Raw genomic sequence first — 13185 nt, 5'->3', positions numbered from 1 at the left:
ATACATGTATATTTATTTATTTTATTATTTAGTTTAGTTTAGTTTTTAAAGCTCACTCAGCTAACTCCAAAACTGTAGGCTACTATTAAAACATATTGATCTTTACACAAACACTAAATCGCCCTTCTAGGTGCTCTTTTGCAATACGAATATCAGCAGAGGTGTAAAGCTTTAGAGATACCAAGCATGTACATACATGGAAGATAATAGGACATCCTGTGCTCACTGCTGCAGGGTGGGCCTGAAGTACAGTGAAGCCATTGTTGTTTTCACAGATTGTGTGCGTTTGCGTTCGCGTCTCTCTCTCTCTCTCTCTCTCTGCGTGTGTATGTGCATGTGAGGAGATGAGAAAGAGGAAAACACACAGCAATGGAGCTGTAGGAAGATTATTGTGAGAAGAAGGGGGGAAATAATCATCAGAGGAAACCCAAATGGGATCCCGCTCCTCAAACATACAAATGATCTTGTGTTAACAGCTGGGCTCCAACATCTGTCTGCAGAGTCACATGCCCGGAGAGCAGATGCTTCTGCTGCCTGAGCTGTTTGTTATTGTGCTTTGTGTTGCCCTTGGGCTGGGCGAAAGGAAGGTGGGCCTTTTTGTTACATGTTGTATGGCTGCAGGGCTCAGACTGTACATGTGAGACAGACACAGCAATCAAGTTACAATCAAACATTCTTTGAATCGCGGGCTTTAGCGTTCTGCACTGATTTTGTCTTTGTGCTTCTTGCTATTTTATCACTATAGAGAGATTGAGTTATTGGATTCCCCACATTTCTTTATTCGTCTTGTTTCTTTTCAACAGCCAAAATGACTAATTCAGGGCTGAGTCAGTACTTGCATTTTGTCTATTTTGATCATTGTTGACACAGTCAAGAACGGAAAACGGAAGTCCTCTAATGAAAAAGATGCATGTAGGTGGACGATATCGGTCGGCGACAGCTGTAAGACGATTCGGCAAGCGTCTGGGTGTGAATTTCACATCCTACCTTCTAACATGTCACGGTAGGGTGTAATGATATGAAGTGGGCAGCGAAATGCCTCCCCTGATAGATGGAGAGGCTAAAAGTTGACACGCATAAAGCTGCCCTATAATCAGATAATAAACATCTTTCTCATCAAGCCAAGCAAAACAAAATCATTAGGCAGGGGACTGCAATTTACTTTCCCTGACCCCCGTATCGATTACGCAACGGCTTCTACACAAATATCAAAGTAATTATTGATTGCTGAAGGAGAGGAAAAACATAACAGCTGGATCTGAAATAGCTGAGTGTGGGAGAGAGCAAGAAAGTGTGGAAAGAAATACGATGCTGGTGCTGTGGTCAGGCCATCACAATAGGAGCAGCGCAGGGACGTGATTAGGTGTATTAATTACCCATGCTGGCCCTAAAGTGTGTTTGGACACGAGGGCTCAGTGGGGAAAGAACCAGGAGGAAGTTTAGCGGCAAAAACATCAGACGCTGTAGAATCCGTCGGGGGACTCTTCTCCCAGCTCCGCTCTCCTTCCTCTGGTTGTTTTCTTCAGACGCTCCACATGCTGAACAAGCCTCAGGGTTCTTGTCTGGATGCTGGAGAAAGTGGGTTTATTTCTATTGTTGATGAGGATCAGCTTCTTAGTTAAAAGGTGAATTAGAGGGTTCAATAACACAAGAGGACTTTGAATAAACACAAAGATCTTAACGTTGGCCGCGGTCGGCGTGTCAGAAGAATTCAAAACGTCTGTTTGAATTGGAAACGGTTGTGGAAAAGTACAGTACAGTGGCATTCTTGTAAATGAATATTGTGTCGCTCCTTTTTAATCGCTCGTGGCATTGTCAACAAGTTATCAAATGGTACAGAGAGATTTGTTTGAAAAATGAATGAAGGATAATGTTTCACCCATAATTCATCCGTGTGAACAAATTTTTATAGCTGGCTACTATTGACCAGCTCATCATGTTCAGGCTAAAGCAACAAAGGATATAGATTTAGCGCCTCACTAAAAGGCTAAATGTTTAACTTAGAGTCATTTTTCACCCAGAAATTAAATTAGCATAATTTCACTCATATCATTCTAAAACCTATATTATTCTTCTGTGGAACAAAAACTATTTATGTTGGTGTTTTCCACACAACAGTTCATACTATCCACCTTAAAGGAATAGTCACTTCAAAATGAAAATTCTGTCATCATTTACTCAACCTCAAGTTGTTCCAAACCTGTATGAACACAAAAGAAGATATTTTGAAGAATGTTGGTAACCAAACAGTTGATGTACCTCATTGACTTCCATTGAATTTTTTTCTTTGTACTTCCAAGTCAATGGGGCACATCAACTGTCTAGTGACCGACATTCTTCAAAATATCTTAATTTGTGTTCAGTAGAAGAAAGAAATTCATACAGGTTTGAAACAACTTGAGGGTGAGTAAATTATGAGAATTTTCATTTTTAAATGAACTATTACTTTAATTTTATTGTGAGAGTGGATACGGAAATGTATTGACTGTACGAGGCATCCGGTTTCATCCACTTCCAGTTATTTTAGCTGTACAAAAACAGTTTGTTATGCTGCTTGAAATTGAATACTGGTATGTACAATCATATTCATGTAATTTATTATCGTAATCATAAACAAACTGGTTTGTAGTTAAAATAGTTTTACAGTTTTCTTCACTTTTTATTCTTCTAGTTATTTCCCTATAATGGCTAATTAATCTTGACGTCTCACTCATTCACAGAAAATCATGTTTAGAGCATTATCAACTTCATTGATTCATTGAAAAGATCTGATTCAAAAGAACTATTGATTGAAAGTTTTGAGCCTAACACATCTTCGCTGCCGGGTGGAAACCTCATATCTCCATATTTCATGGTCATCCTTTACATCTATCTGTGGGTTTGGCAAATATTTAAGAGCTTGTGACTAAAAGGAGAAAAGGAGAAAAGGCTATGACTCGACAACAAATGCTAGACTAAGACAGTAGGTAGCACTTCGTCTTTTATAACATGAGATTTTGGCAAATGACAGAATAAACTGAGCGCCCACATTGCTACAGTAAACTTTATATCCTGTAATGCCATGAACTTGGTACCTCAGATGTGGCCGTTCTTATGCATGTCTGATATTCACTGAAATTTGCTGGTCAGAAACCTCATAACTCTAGTTGAGCTTGGTTTTGGTCAAATGTTAAAATGGTGACACACATGTGTCCGACCTAATATAAAGGCACAACATCAACTTTGACAACGTGGTGTTTAATTATTAAAAATAATACAGTGGTTTTCTTTTCATTTTCTGAAAAGTAGTGGTTTTTGGAGACATTTTCCCGATAGCGTCAATAGTCTTTATGAACTGCCGCTGTATGGAAAGAGCAGTGTGAACATTTTGGTCTTGTTTTGTGTTTCAAAAATTGACATTTTATTTTTGCACGAACTACCACTTGAACTGCTCTTCTATGGGTCAATCCTGTTGTATCTTTGACCCCAAAATGTATTCAGGAACACATTAAAGATGTACTACTCTTCATTTTACATTGTGTTATCACTCCTTGTGAAAGTAAAAGGCCTATGAATATGCTTAATAATCCATGCATTTAATAAAATAATATGCAGCTGTGTAGAGTACATTAACTTGGTAATGCTTTTGCTGGCATGAAAATAGCATGCTGTAAAGATTTTAAAGTGCATCAACGGTACTGTCTTCCAGAGCAGAGCATGACTACATTTCAAGGTGAACACAAGCAAAGGTTATTCGCAGATTGAACTTTGCTGAAAGATGAGTAAAAGGATAGATAGGGAATCACAAAAAAAGCAAGCAGTTTTTTCGAGCAACTTGCTTCACACCTGCACTGTCTCCGTGGCAGCACGTCGGACTGGGGTCGTCTGTTGCACGGCAGGAGGATTTGGGGATGATTAATTGCGCTGTCTGCTGAATGGAGCTCTCGAAACAGCGGGATCCTCTGCATATGTAAATACAAGCAGTCTCAGCACAGCACCGAGGAGCAGGATTAACAAAACGACTCTGCTCCCGGATTCCGACCAATTCACCAATCTTTTCTATTAGCACTGACAACCCACAGGCGTGTGAGAAATCCCACAGCCCTTTCATCTTCCCAAATAAAAAACACATTAAATATCAGGCAACCCTTGTCGTGCACAGTCGAGTGGCCTGAGAAATGGAAATCCACAGCTTAGCGCACAATCATTTCTGCACAATCTTGTAATGAGACAATAACGTCAGTGACTGCAAAGCAAATGTACGAATAATAATAATAATCATAATCATCATCATAATAATAATAATAATAAGTTGTTACTACTATTACCACTACTGCTACTACTACTAATAGTTATTATCATTATTTAAATGAAAACCTTCTGTTTGCGATTCAAATAAGATAGATACATTGTATTGTTAATACTGGCCATATTATTCTGTACTATTCACTGAATTTAAGGCACATTGGGGACATTTGTAAATTGTTTAACACCGTAATTTAAAAGTCATTATTGCACCTTTGTTTTAACTTGGATAGAGAGCCGACTATTATGGATTATTATTCACAACTTTAATTAGGACTGTAAGTTATGAATAGAGAATACCGTGGAGTTACAGTCAATAAATTAATCCTAACGGCTTCTGGTCTCCTCTTAACCTGCTCTTTGTTTACAGAAAATCCACCTCTTCCTTAAGTATGAATTAAGGGATTTCTATATTCCCTTAATAGCCTGTTCATTTCTTCTCTATTCATCCCCAGGGTGCACATCACCACAGAAATTATTCATTTTGACCAAATGTCACAAAAAATATAGTTAGTCTATGCAATACAAAGAGATTCATCCAAAGATTTCTTTTGCATTACTAAGAGTGTGTGTGTGGGCGTGTAAGAATATAGAGAGTGAGAGAAAAAAGGAGGAGGTTAGGAGGTTGAGAATCTCTTTAAATTACCAGTGCACATTTTACCTTTCATGATATTGATTGTACATGGAAGGGATCATTTAGATTTTGATGTTTTTCTTTCTTCTCCCTTTCTTGTCACTGGATCCTGCGGATCTTATAAATTCTGGGCCACTTTCATCAGAGGAATATACTTTTCCCCCTCATGGTGACCTTTAGAAATCCCTCTGAAACGGCAGACACCCCCAGAAGTCAGAGATATCACATTATCACGTTTTCATTTTTTTTTCTTTTATTCTTTTCCCCTTTCCCTTTTCTACTGGAATCTATACTTTTTCATGGCATTTGGAAAGGTCAGACATGTGTTGAACATCCAAGTTGCTAATGTTTGCAAAACTTCTCTTTTTCATTGACGGAGGGGAATATAGCCGGGTGGCTCCTTTACACACAGTCAGTCGGTTTGTTGTGAAGAGGGACGTGTAGAGTTACAGTCATTGTCCCATACTGTGGCAGGGCTGTAACCACCATAGACATTGAGAGAGACGAGTCCCCTCCAATAATTAAAAATTGCCAAATTGTCCCCCCTCCTGTATTTGATATTGTCCATGTTGCTCTGCTGCACTCCATTACGCACAGATCTGGTTGATGTTAGGATGACAAAATGTTTTAAAATGTATATTTTTATAAATGGGTATGCCTCTGCGGTCTAAGAGCACTCGTCAATGTCAAAATGATTGAGATGGCCAATCAAATCAAAGGAGGCGGGCCTTACTGTTCACAGAAGACGAGTGCGACATTCCAACACGCCACTTGAATATTTAACAACTGTTTTATAAAATGTTCAACAGCTGATAGTTATATTCAGTGATGTAAACAAAAACATTTTATGAAATATCACCATTTTGAATTGGAAATATGCTATCATTTACATGGTTTGCGTGATTAATTACATAATTCCTTCCGTGTTCAAAGCATGATTACGCCCTTGCAATCTGGCACTTTTTCTATGCACTAAAAAAATATAGTTTTAATCATTTGATATGTGTAAAATGCAACAATACAGTATTCAGATAATGTATTCCCTTTAAAAAAAAAAACTTTATTTTCTCTAAAATAATTGCACTGTATAATTGTATGCAGCAAATGAGGGCAGGGCGTAAGCAATTCGCGACTCAGCAGTGGTTTGGTCTTGAAGTGGACATATTTGAACCTTATATCCCCTCATATCCTCCGGAAGCCCCAGCGCAGTGACTCCCTGATGATCCCACGGCTGTCAGCGCTCTGAACAGCATTACTTGCAATGAGAAGGCTATGAATTACTGTACACTGCGGATTTCATTTTCTTTATGGTAACAATTAACCTCTCCCCAAATTCACCCCTTACTCTCAAGGTCAACAACCCAGATGCACAGCCTTTGCTCCAGCCCTGCTGACCCGTACATCACACACAGGTTTGTTGTACGTATAGCCAGTATGCATGAGAATATACTTTAGAAATGTATTAAATTTGTCCTAAAGCTCATTAGCTGAAAATTATATAACACGTTATATAATTCATATACATGAACAAACAGACTGCGTTTAAAAATTATGATCATGAGTTATTGTATGTTATAAAATATAATATATTAAAACTATTTTATACATAATATAATAGAAAATATAATATATTATATCTAGACTTTTCATTTAATGATGTTAATGATTATGTAATGTTTGTTAATGACTTTACTAAAATACTTTATATTTAATCTGTTATAGTTTTGCTAACTATGTAGTTCATTCAAAGTCATTAACAATGAGCAGAATTCGCTAATTTACAGTGTTCATCTTTCCTGTTGCAATTTTTGTAAACATAAAATAATAATAAAATGCAGCTTTACAAAATTAGGTCATCAAATGATCCTTATCCTAATATACGCTTTAAAAGGAAATATTGTGTTTAATATTTAAATCTAAGATGCCAACACAATACAAACAGCAGGTACGTGTGTGGCATGCATGCTGGGAGCGTAATTAGTTTAGTTCGGCATTCATCTTGGAGAAAGCCACGGTTCCTTTGATTCACCAAAAAAAAAGGCACACACATATGCGTGTGCGCGCACACACCACCTCTCGTGTTGTTAAATCACTGCTTCACCATAATTTGACAGTTTAGTATTAATTAGTGAAACACCCCATATAGTTTAACACACTATTATTGATGACCAACCTCACTTAACTCGCCCTCCCTGTGCAAACCCCAGTTAGTTAGCCGCTCTCTGGAGTATCTCCTGCTTTAGCAGACTGCCACTAAATGCATTATATTCTCACGGCTCCATCTCTCATACACCCGCCTCGCCCTGGGAGTCTGAACCAAATGCATAATTTAAAAAGTCCTTAATCTGCGATGGCATTCCCATTTGGTCGCCAGCAGACTGCACTTTATGATGTCAGCTTTCTTCCACAAAGGTCAATAGCAGTTTTCTCTAGCCCTTCACTCCCTCCCTCTCTTTCTCGCTCTCTTTCTTTCTCTGAGGTCTGGTGTAATACGCTTTATGGGCTCGAGTCCTGACACCTGGTGACATGATAACCTTCCCTCTGCTCCAGCCTCGGCTTTTTGCTGCTCTCTTGTCACTGTTCTTTCAGATGTTGAAGCTGGGTCATTGTACACCAAATACAAACCGAAAACCTTCTCTCTCTTTTTTTCTCTGTTTAATTGCAAAGGAGGAAAACGTAGGTACATTTTCTTATGTTTTATAAACTGCTGAGCAGTATTTATGATACACTTCATGCTGATTTGGTCTAATTTTAATTAATTCTCCCATCTCAGCTTAGATTGGTTTTCCCGGGAAGTGTAAACCCTGTGTGGCCCTATCAAAACATAGTGCAAAATAGCGTTGTTGACTTGACTAATGAGTAAATTTGGGACTGGTTTGTCCATATATACCATTGCCGACAAGAGCAGTCTTTGGAAAAGCCTGTTGGGAAACAATATATCTGTATAAGTGTTGCAATAATATAAGTGTTGCAGCAGCTTTAACCCGAGAATGTATCACACAAAAAAAAACCTATGAATGTGTAAATAAATTGTGCGGTCAAACCGATAAATCGCAATTAATCGCATCTAACATAAAAGTTTGTGATATATATATAAAAATATATACACACAAACAAATACTGTGCAAGTCTTAGGCACGTTAGTATTTTCACCTCCCAAAAATGGATTTAAGCCAGTTATTTATATATTTTTGTGTCAGTAGGAAATATCAGTTTATTTTGTTTATCACTTTTATTTTGTTTATAACTTTTATTTTGATGGTCCACTTTAGACACGACAAACTATAAGTAACTTTGCAACTACTGTACATGTCAATCAACTCTCAGTAGAGTATTAGTAGACTGAAAGGTTAGGTTTATTATTAATAAATACTTATTACAAACACTTAATATTTAAGCAGACAGTCTAAAAATACTCTAATGAGAATTAGTTGAAATGTACATTTCCAAACATTCATTGTGCCATTAATTGTACAAATCCAATGAGAATTTTGCAAGCACAATGAGTCTGACAACAGTCAGTTATGATCCACACAGAGATCTGATCTCAACATCATCAAGTCCATCTGGGAATACATGAAGAAACTGAAAAAAAAAACTGAGTCAGACTAAATCTAGAAGAACTACGGCAACATCTCAGTTTCTTCATGTAATGAGGTGAGATCAGATCTCCGTGTGGAGCAGACAGGCTGTTGCCAGATATCACTGGATTATTACAATTAATGGAAAAAGAAATGTTTGGAAATGTAAACAGATATTTCCTACTGACACACTACAGCAAAAGATATAAATAACTGGTTTAAAAACAGATTTTTTTGTGTGTGTGAAAATACTAACGTGCCTAAGAGTACTGTACTGTATATATAACACTTATCAACTACATTTCAACGGATTTCCTAATTAGAGTATTTGTAGACTGTCTGCTTAAATATTAAGTATTTGTAATAAGTATTCATAAGTATAATAATAACCCTAACCTTTCAGTCTACTAATAATCTAATGAGAGTTGATTGACATGTACAGTAGTTGCAAAGTTACTTCTAGTTTGTAGTGTCTAAAGTAGACCATCAAAATAAAGTGTAATCGATTATTCTCATTTTCAGAAGTCAATAAAGTACCAAAGAAGTTCACTTCATACCTTACAAAATCTTTCTGGCAACCCTACCAAACACCTAGCCGTAAATCTGAGAGTCAGGATCCTGAGAGAGCAGCACATTGGGCTCCACTGAAAGGACATCAGATGACACCCAAACTTCATCACAGAGAGAATAAAAAAGACATCACCTCGCAACAAGCTGGTGATAAAGGGTGCCTGGGTATGGGCGAAAATTAAGACTCTGTAACAAGGTCCCGGGCTCCCAGCCTGACAACCATTTCCCCTGTATTTATCATCCCTCCATGCCATTGGCTATTACATGTGAACCTGCTGTCTTGCGGTAGACCTGGAATTTATGGATGCTCCATTATTAGGGGATTGTGGGTAGAGGGGGAGGGAGGAAGGGGATGCAGCTCTATGGTTTTCTGAGGATGTTACGATTGCCTCTTAGATTATGCCACTTGACAGGTTTGTCATCCCTGTGCACTGATGTGCTCTGCAGAGTGCTCTGATATCATTAGCTTCATTGCTCTTAATGTGTCTGCTCCCCTCCATAGCAAGACAGGTCATATATTGTGCAAATAGGTGGACAGGAGCTGAGAGCCGGGGATTACGGAAGGGAAGAAACTGCCGGCTGGTTTATTTTCACTCACTTCAGTGAGACATTGAGTATTATTATGGATCCTATTCTAAGGTCATGTGAAGTTATCGTAGTGTCATTATTTTGTAGGTTTAACTGTATTTTTTCCCTAATAAAAACAATAATTTAGGATGTACACACTTGGTTTGTCCGAAGAATAACAAAAAAACATTTACCGTAGTCTTGGTCTGCTTAGCGTTCACATTGGCATTTTAACACCGAACCTAAAGATTCCGAACCTATAAGCATAGGGATATGTTCACAACCTGATTGGTCGGCTTTTATTATGTATATTTCGTGTACATTTCACAACAATGCTGTGTGCTGGGCTAAATGCGCTCGTTGTATGTGCGTATCCTGATGGTATTTTGACCAGCTGAAGAGCTTATAAATTGTGTAAAGGAATCAAAACAGCGTCAGGAACCCTCCATCACACACACAAACGAAGATCTGCTGCGAGGAGACACAGTTCTGATGCCTATACTGAACTGTGATGGCCAATTTTCTCAAGTATGCTGTGAACAAAACCGTTATGCTAGTGCATTCTGTCCTTGAGACATCATGTCCCATTATTGGTTCGTTTACATATCTTTGGTCATTGTTGCGTTCATATTTAATTCGAACCGCACCACAGTTCGTTTGGAAGCGGACCGAAACCCATCTTTTCAACGGTCTCGATCCGCTGGTTTGGTGCACAACAGGGTTCGGATGGCAGAGTTCACACTTATTTAAATGAACCACACTAACAGAGCAATCTCACTAGGGTTCGGTTTAATCCAACCAAACATGCCAAGTGTGAACACACCTTCAATAACCTCATATTTTAGCATCAAATTATGAGCAACACAAAATAATCCATGTTCTTTTGATTTGAATCTGTGTTTTTTTAATGGATAACTGCCTTGACATTTTGCCACAACGCTGCCTGTATCCGTGAGGAGTGTCGGAGCAAGCGCTTGTCAAAACCAAGTCTGTGACCTTCAGATTCTTTATATTTTCACATTAGCATCAGGCTGTTTTTCCAAAACTGGCCTAGCTGCTGAGCTAAGTGCTAATGACTTATTACTGAGCCCATGTGAACACATATTGGACCACTTAACAGCTGGGTGCAACTGGGCAAGATAGCAATTAGACTAAAATAACAGTTTAGTATTTTAAAAGAATAATAATAAAAAGAAAACAATTGGATCATTATTGAATCAAAAATACAGTACAAAAAGTAACATTGTGAAATATTATTACCATTTAAAATAGCTGTTTTCTATTTGAATACATTTTAAAATAAAATGTATATGTTCACACTGTCAGTCGAAATCCAATTATGTGTGTATCCGATTGGAATCTGATCTAAATTATTGACTGTCCACACTGTCTATTTAAACTGTTTGGATCTGATTTGTGTGTCCCATGGCGCTCTTTCGTTTTCTGGAATATCTGCATGGGTTTTTTATGGCAATGACGCCAACAACAACAACAGCAACATGGAGGGGTTTGCAATACAGATGTGGTCTTATTTACAACTTGACAATGTGTAGCCGCTGCGCTGGAACATAGAAACGTTGGAGGCGGGTATGAGCGGCTTTTTTCCGTGCTGTCGTCTCTGTCGGTTTCAAAACATGTCTGTATTGTCAAAACATATTGTCATGTTCTGCTCGTCCGGCACTTTGCAAGACCTTGTTTCTGCAGGGACTTTCAGAATGTTTCCTTTAACAACGTCTGACGTTTATGTTTTATGTGGCATGAGAAAGTCACATAAACCAGAGCGGTCAGACTCAAACAGATTTCCAGATATGTTTTTTTTGTTTTGTTTTTTGTGCTGTTCACACTTGCTAAAACTGATTCAATCAGATATGCACAAATATCATATTTGTACTGACAGTCTGGAACGAGGCTTAAGTCTCATATCAGCATCGTTACTGTCACTGTTTGGGTTTTGTTTCTTGTTCCTTGTTGTGGTCTGTCATGTGATCCCCTGTTTTAGTCATGTGATCCTGCCTTGTGTTCGCTTGTCTGTTGTGTCATGTGGTCATTGGTTGATTGTTTAATTGTTCACAGGTGTCCCTTGTCTTGTCTATAGTCTTGTGTATTTAATCCCTCGTGTTTGCCCAATGTGGTTGTCTAGGATTCGATGTTCTTGTTTTGTGTTTCTTGCCTTTGTTTTATGTTTGATCACGTTTTATAATTAAAATTGCATTTGGGTTCTCTAACACCTTGCCTATAGTGAACTCATGACAGTTACTCCAGTCTTCAGTGTCATATGATCCTTCAGAAATCAATCATTCTAATATGCTGCTCAATAATTTTTTTTAACTTTTTATCAATGATAAACTTTTTATCAATTTAATCAATGTTGAACAGTCGTGCTGCTGCTACAACGTGCTGTTGTAGAAGCTGTGATAGTTTCTTTTTTCAGCATTCTTAAATAAACAGAACGTTTTAAAAAACGTGTTTATTTTTTAAATATTTGTTAAATATTTTTTATAATTTACTGTCACTTTTAATCAATTTAATGTCCTTACTGAAATCAAATTGTTTTCTTAAAAAAAATAAATAAACAAACAGACTCAAACATACTGTACATATTAAAATGTTTCCGATTTTTACAGTTAAAGGTTTAGTTCACTTTTAAAATGAAAATTCTGTCATCATATACTCACCCTTAAGTTGTTTCAAACCTGTATGAATTTCTTTCCTCTGCTGAACACAAAGGAAGTTATTTAGAAGAATGTCAGTAACCAGAGGGTTTCTGGTTCCCATTGACTTCCATTAGTATATATTTTTCCTACTATGGAAGTCAATGGGAACCAGAAACTGTATGGTTACTGACATTCTTCTAAATATCTTCCTTTGTGTTCAGCAGAGGAAAGAAATTCATACAGGTTTGAAACAACTTAAGGGTGAGTATATGATGACAGCATTTTCATTTTAAAAGTGAACTAATCCTTTAAGCCTAAATTAGACATTTGGCCATCATTCTTTGTTTAAAATGGAAATAATGCCTTTTTTAAGCTGTTCTTGCAAAAATAAATGAATATTATATGGTAAATGTTCTACCATTGTAATAAATGCTATAAATATTGTGTAAACTCTCTATAAACAGTGTAGTAAAAGATTAGATTTAACTTCCTGTGACATTTTTGTCCTCAGAGTGCTGTTTTGATTTGCCGAATACAGTAGGACGAGCTGCCAGAGCGGCGGGTGGACGGGGATGATTTGTGAATTTGGGACATGTGGTCAGATGGCTTAAAATGCAGAGCCGCATGAAATAGGTCAAGTGCTGGTTATGTAATGAGCCACGCTAAATAAGAGTCCAGTGTAACCCCATCATCAACACAGCATACGTTTCTCCAGGGCTCGACCACAGGCAGTCGCTCACTCATGAGGTGATGTCATTTGGATCTACTCTCAAAAAGGCAGTTTTATAACACTAAGATGTGATGCGTAACAAACCTGTTATTCTAAACTTGCCTGTAAATAATGACTTGCACAAGGTTAGTTGGAAAAGAACAGACAGTCTTCGGTACATAAGCG

The 13185-nt window shown here is 37.6% G+C and overlaps 1 long non-coding RNA gene across 4 annotated transcripts in view; it reads left to right on the top strand.

Moving 5' to 3' along the window:
- Positions 1–13185, top strand: part of LOC307003451 — a 224458-nt gene that overhangs the window by 105358 nt on the left and 105915 nt on the right. The window contains exons 4-5 of one of the 4 annotated variants that reach the window (XR_013798709.1): positions 6271–6330; positions 9022–9962. The exons of the other annotated variants lie outside the window; for them this stretch is intronic. This is a non-coding gene — a long non-coding RNA (uncharacterized lncRNA). Of the gene's footprint in view, positions 1–6270; positions 6331–9021; positions 9963–13185 lie in introns of those variants that run through there. 4 annotated transcript variants of the gene reach the window in all.

Source organism: Phoxinus phoxinus, assembly GCF_949152265.1.
Source record: "Phoxinus phoxinus genome assembly, chromosome: 8".
Classification (NCBI taxonomy): Eukaryota; Metazoa; Chordata; class Actinopteri; order Cypriniformes; family Leuciscidae; genus Phoxinus; species Phoxinus phoxinus.
Note: the sequence above shows the minus strand (reverse complement) of the source record. Positions and strands in the feature narration are given on the sequence as shown.